Genomic DNA, 12133 nt, shown 5'->3' with positions numbered 1-12133 from the left:
AATAAACATTTTTACACACAACATATAATGCAGCCAGGGGAATTTCTTCAGACCTCTCAAACATCAACACAGCTCCCAAGATCAGAGTAGATTCCAGTCCAGGAGGGCTACAAGGCAGAGAGCATTCCCTGCCAACATCCTGACACGGTAGCAAACATCTTTATAGCTAACAGGTTAGAGCTGAGAAGGATAAAGACATTTTAGGTTGGACTATTGTCAGTGTTTCCTTGTTTACCGCAGGAGTTACATTCTGAAAATTAGGTGCTATTAGTGAAATCTGCAAAGTAGAATTATATATGTTTTAAGGCTGTAAAAACCCTCACTACACACATTATACACTTTTCACAGACAGACAGTAACATTGTAACACTTTCAGGGCTGCTCGTTCCTCATCCTTAAAATCTACCACCCTGACTGTTTTCCAGATCTTAAAAAAAGAAAAAAAAAGCATGCAAAACTACACTAAAAAAACAAAAGAAAACTTGCAAAGTTGAACTGTAGTTTAGCGAGAGAACACTGTGATTCCTTTCTACTGTATACAATTGAATTCACCTGATGCTACGTTCACACCAGCCTTGCGCAAGGCTGGTTTAAGCGACCACTTTCAAGGAAAAGTCTATGTAAATGACTTGTATATGCATGTTTTAGGTGTCCGCATTTTAGACTCTTGCAGTCACATGTAGCTATGCATATTTTTTAAGTCAGTCTACATGCAAAACATGCTACTATTGAGTGCGCGTTGAAAGTGAAACCAGTTGAACTCTGACCAATCAGGGACTCGAATTTGGTGGTGAAGCATGGTTAGCAACTTTTTTTTTCATTATTGAAAGTGCTAACCGTTTGAAAATTGATCATGGAGGAGAAATTCCTAATCGCAGTTTGGGCCCAGAAGGAATTGCATGAAACCAAGTTGTTCATATAGCGGAATAAAACTGTGAAATAAAAGGACTGGAGCAAAATTCATGAGGTCTGCACCAAGCCTCTTCCAACTGTTAGTACATGTGCTAGTTATCAGGTACCCACAGTCCAGTATGAACATCATTTGATAAAAGCTTGTTCAAAAACTCATGATCAGGGGGTTTTTGAAACCCCTACGTAACATTAGGGATTAACTGGTGACTCTAGCTTATATCTTTGCATTGTTGAGTACGTCTTTGTATTAGTTCTGTGATTAAAAATGTTTTGGGCTAAATCCTGCACTTTGACGGTTGTAAAAGCCTTCCCCCTCAAGTCAATACGACACACATGCATAACAGAAATGCCACACCAGAGCATTTTTCTCAATTTTTGTGGCACAAAACATCACTTTATTTCGGATTTCTTTTTAAATGCAGCACAAAAGGCAGGTGAAGCAGAAGGAATGATCAGCTGAAGGCTGCAGGCAGTCACGCTGGCACGTCTCCACTTGGCACAATGGGAACCATAACTCTGCCATGATCAATAGATGTTCATGACTTGCTCTGAAAAGGTCTCATCAGCCACCCTTATCAAGAGAATCTCACCTTTTCTCTCACTTCTCGTTCTTTCTATTTTAATTCTTTTTTATCTATTATTTTTTCTCTATGTGAGAGTCAATAACTTTTCTTTCAACTTTTCATAAATTCAAACTTTCTCCATTGTCCTTGACAGCCTTTCATTCACCTGACCTCAACTATTTCATCATTACTCTTTTTCTGCTCTTTTATTACCTTCCATTTTCCCCACCTTGTATTTGTTTAAATGGACCCTTTCCGTCCATCTCTTTTTTTTCCCTTTTTTCATATTTCTCTCCAACCAGTCCTCTGCTGCCATCTGTCCTTTCTCATTCTCCAAATGTAGAGTCTCCCCTGCTCTCTTGCAATCAGCAGTTCACAGGTTTCATAGTGCATGTTGTTGCATCCCAGCGGAAGCTTGAGCAGCATTCTTCCATAAATAATTGAAGAGGCCCCACATGGCCAGGCACGCACAGTCTAAATGGATTATTCTGGGAGGGATCAATGCCAGCCCGTGAGGCTTTTATTAGGGCCTACAGATGAAATGAACAAGGCCACAGCCGATGCACTTCTCTTTTTGTGACTTAATTCTGCTTGGATGTCATGTATTTATTTATTTATTTATTTATTTTTTAAGACCCCTTACTCTTTACCCCAACATTCCACCTCCACCAAGTCTGGCGACACACCTCATGAGAGCCATGCCTGGTACACCACAGTTATGAATCATTCATTATGTATCACTTGGTTGTCATGTATGCCAGTTCTCAACAGGTGAGTCAGTGTTGTTCTTCTTGTTATTGTCAGAGCTCATCAACCCCTCCACCTCGGCCACCAGCTTGGTGGGAAACATCCGATGTTCTCCACTGGAAGTGTTCTGGGCATTGAGTGGGTGAAGCGATATACTACAATGACCTTAAAGACTTGTAACCTTTGGGAGTTGATGGCAACTGCATTGGCAAATAGCCCTTTGCAAAATTGTCTCCCCGAGGAGATTTACATCTGTCTTATCCAGTCTGAGGTTTCCTAATTGCCTGCTGTCTGGAAATACCCCACAGGCCGCTTGGTAGCTGTTTAGATCTGTCAGGTTCTAATGTTAAATAATTTCTGTCTGTCTATTTCCACTTGTTTATTACATTTATTACTATTCCTTCATTTTTTAATTTGTTTACAGTTTGAGACCTGTACATTATTTAAAAGGCAAGAGATAAAGATTTGGCTTTAAGGATAACTAAATGTCTCAGTAATTTGTACATTTTCTCTTTTCCGGAATGGGTTTTCTCTGGGTAGGTCAACTTCTTCAGACAGTTGATATGCATGCTAGGTTGATTGATTGATTCTTAATTGCCTGCAGAAGAGAACGGAAGCATTTATTGTTGTTTGTCTCAGTGTGGTGCTGTAATGGGCAAATGGACCCTTACAAAAGAATAGATAGAAGGACAGACTTTAACCTGCTCATAACCCTTATGTAAATTTATATGGTAAAAATGAACAAATTGACCTGCTGTATGTATGCAAAATTGAAAAAAAGATTATTTATCCTCTTAACCTCTTAAGACTCAAGCTAATATGTGAGCTAACCCTCTAAACATGTAGTCGCAGGATGCAAAATGAACTACTGTTGTAATATCACCCAAAATGTGCTGTCCGATTATGTTGACACTAGGTCCTGACAAGTTAATGTAAACGAAAATTCAAAAAAAAATGCTGAGCACATAATGTAACCTGCCTAAAATTAAACAACCTAACCACAACTATGATTTATGCAAAGAAGGCCTTGTAGTATCAAACTTCATTTTCAAGAAATTAGAAAATCCTTTTCCAGGATTTTAGTTGTTGATAATATTAATACCACATTCATTTGTCTCTGTAAGTTTCCAAACCTTACAACCTACGTCCTTTGGAATGCTAGCAAGCTTTACAAAAATGTTTTACATTTTAAATATTTAGGGGGTTAAATCTAGATGAGCGCGATTAATATTTTAGTCAAGAGAAAGAACTGTCCAATAATTGTTTTAATTCTTGTCTCTCAATGACTGGAATTTGGTAACTTTTGCATGAATATATGGTGTAATACAGCTAAGAAGTGACATCCTACATCTTAAATATTAAACAGTACTGGTTTAGTGCAATAGTTCTCAATCTTGGGCTTCAACCTCAACCCAACATGATCTGTTGTTTCTGCATGCTCGCTTCAATGACTTTACTGAGTTCTAAAAATCCACAATAGTATGTCAAACCTGCTGACTAGGTTAGCACTTGCAAGTAAACCCTGGAGGGCTTTAGCAACAGTTTGAATACACGAAGACTAAGTAGCCAGCTAAAGAATGGAAGTGACATTAGCTAGTCCTTACAGAAAGTAGGTAGCAAAAAGAAGCATTAACGACACCACAAATCTAAGAAAAAAGTTAGAAAATGTTAAGGGTGTACCAATTCATTCTAACAAAGATTCAAATCAGATCACAATTTGTGGTTGCCAATAGAATTTATAGTCAATATTGGTTAATTTGGAACGATTTGATTCAATTACCTAAAATCGATCCAGGACATCTTTAGCCAAAACTTCAACCAGTGAGACTGAGAGATAAACGATAAACAGTGCAGGTGAAGTTTTCCAGATTCCTTGTATTTCTTGCAAGATAATCAAGTGTAAATTAAATATGTGTAAAAACGAACAAGTATACAAGAATTAATGGTAAATTTATTCACATTTTTGCTTTATAAACTTCAGTCCCCTGTTGTTTTTCCACATCAAATTAATCCAAAGGGGAACATTTTTAGAACATTCTACCACACTGTATGGTTACGTATCTTTGTTAATTTCAAAGTGTTTCCACACATTGGACTGGAATGATGGACTGATCATTTTTGCTGTCATCCTATATGTGTTGTCCAACGTAAAATAAATCTCTCAATCCAAATGTTCGTTACCATTATTGATATAATTAATCTATTTCATTTTGAATTTATTTCATTAATTCAATTTTCATAATGGTGTAGGTCGATTTGATAAACCTTTTCCTCAAACAGATCGATCTGGTTAGATTGTAGGAATATGAATCACTTCATCAATTAAGTCAATAATTTGTTACACGGCTAGAAAATGTGGTTTTGTGGTGAGAGGCGAGCAATATATAAACGTTTGAGGATTAGGTGCTTTTTATTCTTTTAGTTTTTGCCTTTTTTGTATAAACTTTTCTTTTTTTTCTTCTTTTTTTTTGCCATCCCCTGTCCAGTTCATCTAAGTCCCCCAAACCCTAAACTCCCTTAATCTACAGGTGGGTAAATGTATTGAAAAGCATGTTTGATGTTTGATTGAGAATCTATCAATATAAAAACTTTAAAACATCTTTCAGTAAACTAGTATTCAGAAATCCACCTCTCCCACTTCCAAATGCAGTTGTGATGCTTGTCATTATTTCTTTTAATGCTTGTTTGATGTCATGAAACCTAAACGCTAACTGAAATGCAGATTTAACAGAGTATATTACAGATCATTGTTCCAATTTTTCATCTGCTGGTCTGTTCATTTGGGCTCCACACTTGACCACAGTACAACATTTGTTGGCGTAATATCAGGTTGTGCAGATATGCACTCTCCCACTGCAATTATCCTTGAGTAAAGAGACTTTGAATGCATACTGCTTTACCCTAAATTAGGACTCATTGCTATTATGTTCTGAACACCAGTGACATTAAACCACAAAAAGGTTCCACTTTTGTCTCCAGCATACTTGTATTTTGTGATTACTAGAATATCAACACAATCAAACCTTCCATGATGAAAATAAGGGACTGTAAGATGGATGCCATTTTTGGCCCACTGGTTTTGCTAAGACGGTCAAAGGGAAGAACAGGGGCCAGATGTTTGGCTTTCATATGAAGTCTCTGGATTTCCTGAGAATGAAGAAGTCTTGCATCATTTGAAGATGGCATAGTTTCTCCATCCTTGTCTTCCTGACATACACCACAGAAATATCTACTTGTCAAAGCCATTAATGTGTCACGCTCCAGGGTGGGCTCAATCCAGGTCAAAATCCTCATGGAGAACTAGTGAATAGTGCATTTTGCCCCCATTCTGACAGTCAAGACTTATTCTAAAGAGCTTATATAAGAGCCATTTGAAATGAGAACCCACAGCTCAGAAGATACAAGAAAAAAAAAACTGCTTTCAGAAAATTTGGAAAGTAATTTGAGCAACGATTTGCTTTATTGTCCCATGTGTCACAACCAGACTTTAGGATTAGTAAAACAAAATAATGCGGCCCATAAACAGTGCAAATTTCATCTGGATCAACATAGAGTGCTGCGGCCTTTCCCTGTGTTTATCTCAGCTGCAACATATATATTACTTTGTTGTATTAAAATGACTTTATTTGTGAGGAAGAAGCTGGTGTAAGATGGGATGGAATGGGCATTTTGCTACTTAGAATTTCAAATTCAGCCAAAGGCAGCAGGAAAAGATGAGAGAGAAGGATGAGGAGGGGGGGAATCACAGCCTACTGTTTATCTGGAGGTGACAACTAACAAGCACTCTCCTGGTAATTAGACTGCTGCAGTGCACATAGGCAAAACTCTCCATAAAGTGTGCTTATGATTAAATATTTTCTTCTTCCTCTCTGGTTTCTGTGCTGGGGTTCCCCTTAAACAGCTCTGCCAACCATCCGCATCCATTTCCATTTTGACTGCATTAATGACATGGCCTAAACACTTAGGCTTGGCGGCCTGTAATGAGACTGCAGAATGTGACTTATGGCTCATCTCGTAAATGTAATAAAGGGATGTATTTGTGTGTGTGTCTGTGTGTGAGCAGGTGTTTGCAGCCCAGCTGGGTTCTTGTGTGCTTTTGACAGGTATTATTGAAGAAAATTCATACAACACTAAAACAAGGGATGCTTGAGCTACCATCCAATCAACTGTCTCATGCATAAAGGCAGGGCTGGCTTATTGAAGACAATATTAGGAGTGCACACAGGAAAACACTAAGTTGCTCATGTCAATGACCAAAACACACATCAATAAAAGATGCAAATAGCCAAGAGTTGGGGGGACACAGATCTGTATTCCTAGCTATTTAGAAGACACTATAAATTCACACGATCATTCGTCACTGACTAGATCTTGCTTGGAACCTGAACGCTATGTGGTCCTGATGAGCTTTTGATGGCTGCACGAACAAATGCAGACTGCAGAGACGCTTCATAAAGTACCTTCAGCCCATTAACTGTGAAGGAATTATTCCAGTAACAGCTGTCCTTCCATGAGAACTGTTTGTTTGAGGCAGCAGACACTGAGCGATTATCCCTTGTCATCACCGTGGCACCACATTGTCATAAACGGCCCCTGAATGTGCATCCATGATTATAATTAAAACTAAAACGTTAAAGAAGCAGTCCTGAATCCTGCAGTTCTGATCTGCTCCACAAAGAACTAACACTGCAAAGACAAACTGAGAGCGGATGTCAATTTCCTCGTCCCCCCATGTGTTAAGCTGCATACATCAACGCAAGTACAGCATTATTTATTCCACCATAGCGGTTCAGCTTCATTTATTTTAATGTCAAGCTTTAGAAAGCTAAACTTTTAAGAAACGTGCATAAAATATGGAGAAAGCAGGAAGCAAATGATAGTTTGACTGAGTAAATCTGCCGTTTCCAATGACTAAATATAATTAATGAATGATAGTCGGGCTATTTTAAGAGAGGGGTGTGTACTCTTTCCGTTTTGGTTGATGTTAAACCTGTGTGGCTATGATGTTCCTGGGATTCCTGTTGTGCAATATTAGTTGGAGGAGGAGGAGGCAGAGAAGGGAAAAAGCGAGGGTGGAGGGAGTCACTCCAAATTTCTCATGTGACAGAGCATAACAGGGAATTGTAATACACAGCCACATCATAAATTTGATTACATTACATAGCAGTGCAAGCCTGTAAGCCATTTCCAGGCGCCATAAAAAGCTATAACTAAGTTACCACCGGTACAGAGAAAAATGGATAAAGCTATTTTCTTTTAACAATACGGGCAGATATTTGTGTGTCTCCTCTGTCTTTCTCCAGCTTGGCAGACCTGCTATGTGCGGTCAATGGAATCCAGGCAAATCATAAGGAAAGATAGGAAATATTTGGGTGCAAAATGCAGGCTTTTTATTATTTTAGTAAGAAATGAATTAATAGATGAACTACAGAGGATTTTAGAGATCTTTGATTCATCCAGTGATGTGGATTTAAAAGGAAAATAGAAGAATTGTTGGACATATGCAAACTTTTAGACTTTGAGTCACATTTTAAAGCCTTAAAACCGTTTTTATTTATTTATTTTTTGGGAAAAATAAAAGATAAGAAATGCATGTGCCCGGATGAAGCAGAGTTTTTCGTGAACCGGAGCAGAAAAGTGCTTCTCACTGCCTCAAAGCCTCCACCGCGGTGGGATGCTGAAGTGGCGCACCTCCAGGAGCTCTCCACGCGCAGCCTGTTAACGCGCCGCGCTACAATAAACCCTTCTGGGTGTCGATCGACGGCGCCCTTAGTGTCCAAGTCCAAATATCAAGCAACAGAATGTGAAGTCGCTCTCTTTTCACATCGAAGGAGCTGTCGAAAATGTCTTCTACGCTTGCAGCGCCCAAGTCTACAGGGATGCTGATCGGAATCTGGAGAAAAGCATCTCATCACTGACTTGGTGAAAGAGGCACCTCCTTGTGGAGAGCTGCTGGCTTGATGGAGAACACTTGCAGCCCGGACAAAGACATTGCACAAACCTCAGCTATTTTGGAAGGTTTCAGAGGTTGGGCTTGATCCAAATGTGCTGCATCTTTGCATCGGAATCGCTGCTTTCCAAACCAAACTCTCAGTAGTAAACGAAGTGAATGGAAAGCTGCGACCATTGGAAATTAGAAATTAAAGTATCAATACAAAAAAATCTATAATTAGTATTTTCATTGAAGCAGCAGCAGCGGTCTGATCCCCCGCTGATGATTTGGCTCCACTGCGCTCCGCAGCTCGGAGGAGCAGCTTTCTTAAAGGATGCCCCTGCGTGGAAACTGTTATCCCTGTCTTTGTTTAAGCTTTTAAACTGTGTCCAGAGCATCTGTGATCCAAAACAGACCGCAGAGAAGAAAATACAAGAAAGTGGCATTCAAAGGAGGAGATGGAAGCGATTGAAAAGTGGTTTCTTTTACCTTTTTGTAAGCCTGAGTTCCAGCGTCTTCCCTTTCAGCTTACAACCCCTCACATCTTCATGATCGAGGCAAGCAATAATTCCAGATTTTGCGGTAAACGCGCTCGTCCCTGCGGCAGGTCCAGTGGGGGAGAGGTGCGCACGTTCCTCTGCAGGGTTAATTACAGTTTTTTTTTCTTTTTTTTAAATCCACCCCAAGAGCGCAGCTTGCTGGGACGCGCTTGGCTACGGCAGGAGGAGTCGCTCCCTCAGCAGCGGCCGCCGTGCGCACTAGTTGGAGAAACCAGAGTTATGTCCGCGCAGAGAAGCTGAGGGAATGATGTCATGCGTCCGGCCCTCCCTCTCTAGCCACCCGTTAACTCACGGCTGTCTCCATCCTCTCCTGCTTTTTCTCTCTCCTTCCCCTCCTTTATTTTACGTTAAACAATCACTTATTTTTATTTTTAGTTTGTTCCCCCTTGCATTGTAGTAAAAGACGCAAAATACTGTTTGAAATGTGCCAGGTGCGCTGTGTATGGTGAACACTACAAACTGTTTCACAGAGTTTGGTGGGAACGTGCCTTGTTTTGGCTGATCCGTTTATTATTTATTTTATTTTATTTATTTATCTTTTTGCTGCGTTGCATCTTATGGGAAGGAAAATATAAGCAAAATGTATCATAAATCGCCAGGGAATTTTTTTTTCCTGGTGATTTATGAAAAGATTTTCTTGCCACACAATGGGAGTAGTCCAGCCTTGGTTTACCCGGGATAACAAGGGAGGCAAGGCTGGAAGAAACGTACCAATTGCATCCAAGTTGCTGCGTTAGGACCGCCTCCCCGGATCAGCAGGTGCATTTTAAAGATGGAGCGTCATTACTTCATATCTGAGTTAAAGGAGGAGCTATTACAAATGAGGAAATAACAATCAATTGTTTTAAAAAACAAACAATCCAATAATTAGGTATTAGAGATCAAACAAAGTATCGATTGGTTGCATATTATAGCTAATAAACTGAACACATTCTTTTTCTTTCTTTATTTTTTTTTCGACATCCGTACTCAGATGTGGGCCGCACTTTGGAAAAAAGAGAAACAATATTGCAGAGGTGTTTAATCAATCAGCTTCAACTGCAGGTTTTTACTTAATCAAATGCTTAAAGTGGCAGGACTGCTTTCCTCAGCTCCCAGGCAGTGCATCACTGATTACTCGGGGACAAGCTTAAATGTATGGCCCAGTGGCCCACTGAAGCCTGGCCATTCCTGCTTGTCCAGTAATGCATGGAGTGACTTTGTGTAGAGGTGGGGGCGTTTTGACAAGAACTGAATGTGAATGCAGAGTAAAACCACAGAACTTATAGTCCATTCTTTACTGTTACGTCTAAAACTCATTTCTCTGTGGGCACAGTGGGGCAGATGGGCATGTTTTTGGATTTAAGCATTTGTGCCCCAAGAAAGCATGATATTAATGCTGAAATGTTTAAAAACCACTATGCCTAGAATAATTTTTAAAGGTAAAATCAACTATATTTGCATAGTTCATGCATATTAAGGAGTTTTGATTAAAATGACTGTTATTCAACAGGCAAATGTGCTGGAAATGTAAGAATGAATCAGGCTTTATTTCTCAGAAGAAATGTTGCCCGTCAGTCATTAAGAGTTACCAAATTTTTCGGACTATAAGGCACACGGGATTATAAAAACAGCTGTGAAAGAATGGTTTATTATTGAACTTATGTCATATATGAGGCGCACGGTAATATAAAATCAATAAAGCAAGACAAAAGAGCTAGAGGGAAATGTGTCAGTCAGTCAGTCTGACTGGCTTTTAACTACGTTCATAGTAACTAGAACTTGTTTTTAACACGCCGCACGTTACCCATGTTAGAACTATCAGCGTGTTCACAATACCTGTAACTCCCCACCTTGTTTGCAACACGTAAAAAAAAGTAGACGAATAGATCCATGGATATCTTTGTTTTCCTCGCTCAAGCTGGCATCTGGCTCAGAACTGTACAGCTGGATAGCTCCAATATTGCCCACCATTTTTCTGCACTGGTAATGTTAGGTTGGGGCTGAAAGCTAGTGGGGCGGATGGGAAATAGAGGGAGGCTTACTACCGGGCCGGCCTCAGAGACAAATTTCTAATGAACATCTGCCATTTTGCATGAACTATGTTCTAGAAAACAAACATAGTTTTTTGATTTTGGCTGAAAATAGCATAATTATAGTTAAAAGAACACTAAAAATGCTTTTACAATAGATCAAAGGATGCTCGGAGGTGGACTTTAAATGCACCTTATAGTGCGGAAAATGTGGTACTCTCATTTTACCCAGTTTCTCAGTGTGTCACAGCAAATAATGTATTATACAGACTCATAAGGAGCTTTAAAGACAAAAAAACCCCTGCAACTATATCATTAGTAAAAGGCAATGGAACAAAGAGACAAGTGCATCTACCTTTTATAGTGGAAAGCGGCACAGAGAGTCAACAATTTTATCATTTATGGCCCCAGCAGGGATCACAATCCTAACCTTGGAAGTGATGAAGTCTCCCTCTGTACCCACTGAGTTCAACAAGACAGTGTGTGACCTTTAAGCCAAACTAATGCCTCTCAGTTCCTTGGACTGGTAATTTGATTGTCCTTTGCCTGTCTTTGCCTTTACTTCAGATAATTGGACATTCCTTTGATGATGTGTGTTTGCGTCAGAAAGGGGGCACTAGGAGCTCTGAGCCAGAAATCCACAGGGTAAGCCGAGGCACTGAGATTTTGTGGGGGAACTTGTTAACAGCATGTTGAAGTTCTTGATGTACTGTAGGTGTTTGAACATTCATGCCTCTGCGATTCGGTCTGCTCCGTTTTCACACATATCACCTCGTGTTTTACTCCATTGAAGACACATCTGTAACGCAAAGGAAAACATTTAATAAACTGCTAGATTTTCAGCCATACAAATAAAATGAGTGCATTTATTTAGGAAATGGAGGTGGAAACTTAGTTTTTAGGGTGAACGTGATAACACTTTGACACTTTTTAATACTGTTACACTTAACACATAGCTACTTTGCAATATGGCTTTAAGAAAAATAAAGGTGATCCTCAGCAATAAAAGATTAAATAACTGACAGGAACTGATGTTTCAAAGATTCTTTTGAAGCCCTTTTTTGTGTAAAGTTTTGTCATTTTGTTTTCATATTTTTATTGTTTCCTGGCTTTAAAGACCCACTTCAATGAAAAATGTGTTTTTGGTGTTTTTCACACATTCTTGTGATATTTTTCTACTGATGGAGGACATTTATAAACAAAATTATGCTAAAATTGCATAATCTGAGTTTTTTCCCCCCAAATCGTTGTGAATGAGGTGCAGACAAAAAATACAAAAAAAAAAAGATCTTGTTTGTGTCATAGAAAATGCGCTGGGCGAGCCATAAGTTCCCTGCTGTGCTCCACTCTGCATCAGGGATGGGAAGGGGGGCGGGGTTGCTCTGGGCCCACAACTTAAAAAGCAAA

At 39.4% G+C, this 12133-nt stretch overlaps 1 protein-coding gene across 1 annotated transcript in view; it reads right to left on the bottom strand.

Moving 5' to 3' along the window:
* Positions 1–8946, bottom strand: part of ptprsa (protein tyrosine phosphatase receptor type Sa) — a 245780-nt gene extending 236834 nt beyond the window's left edge. Inside the window, 1 exon segment of the mRNA XM_078946535.1 lies at positions 8644–8946. The gene's annotated coding sequence lies outside the window, so the exon portion shown is untranslated.
* Between the last annotated feature and the right edge of the window lie 3187 nt (positions 8947–12133).

Source organism: Oryzias latipes, chromosome 4, assembly GCF_053564925.1.
Source record: "Oryzias latipes strain Hd-rR chromosome 4, Olatipes_Hd-rR_3.1".
NCBI lineage: Eukaryota > Metazoa > Chordata > Actinopteri > Beloniformes > Adrianichthyidae > Oryzias > Oryzias latipes.
This window is presented reverse-complemented; position numbering and strand designations above follow the sequence as displayed.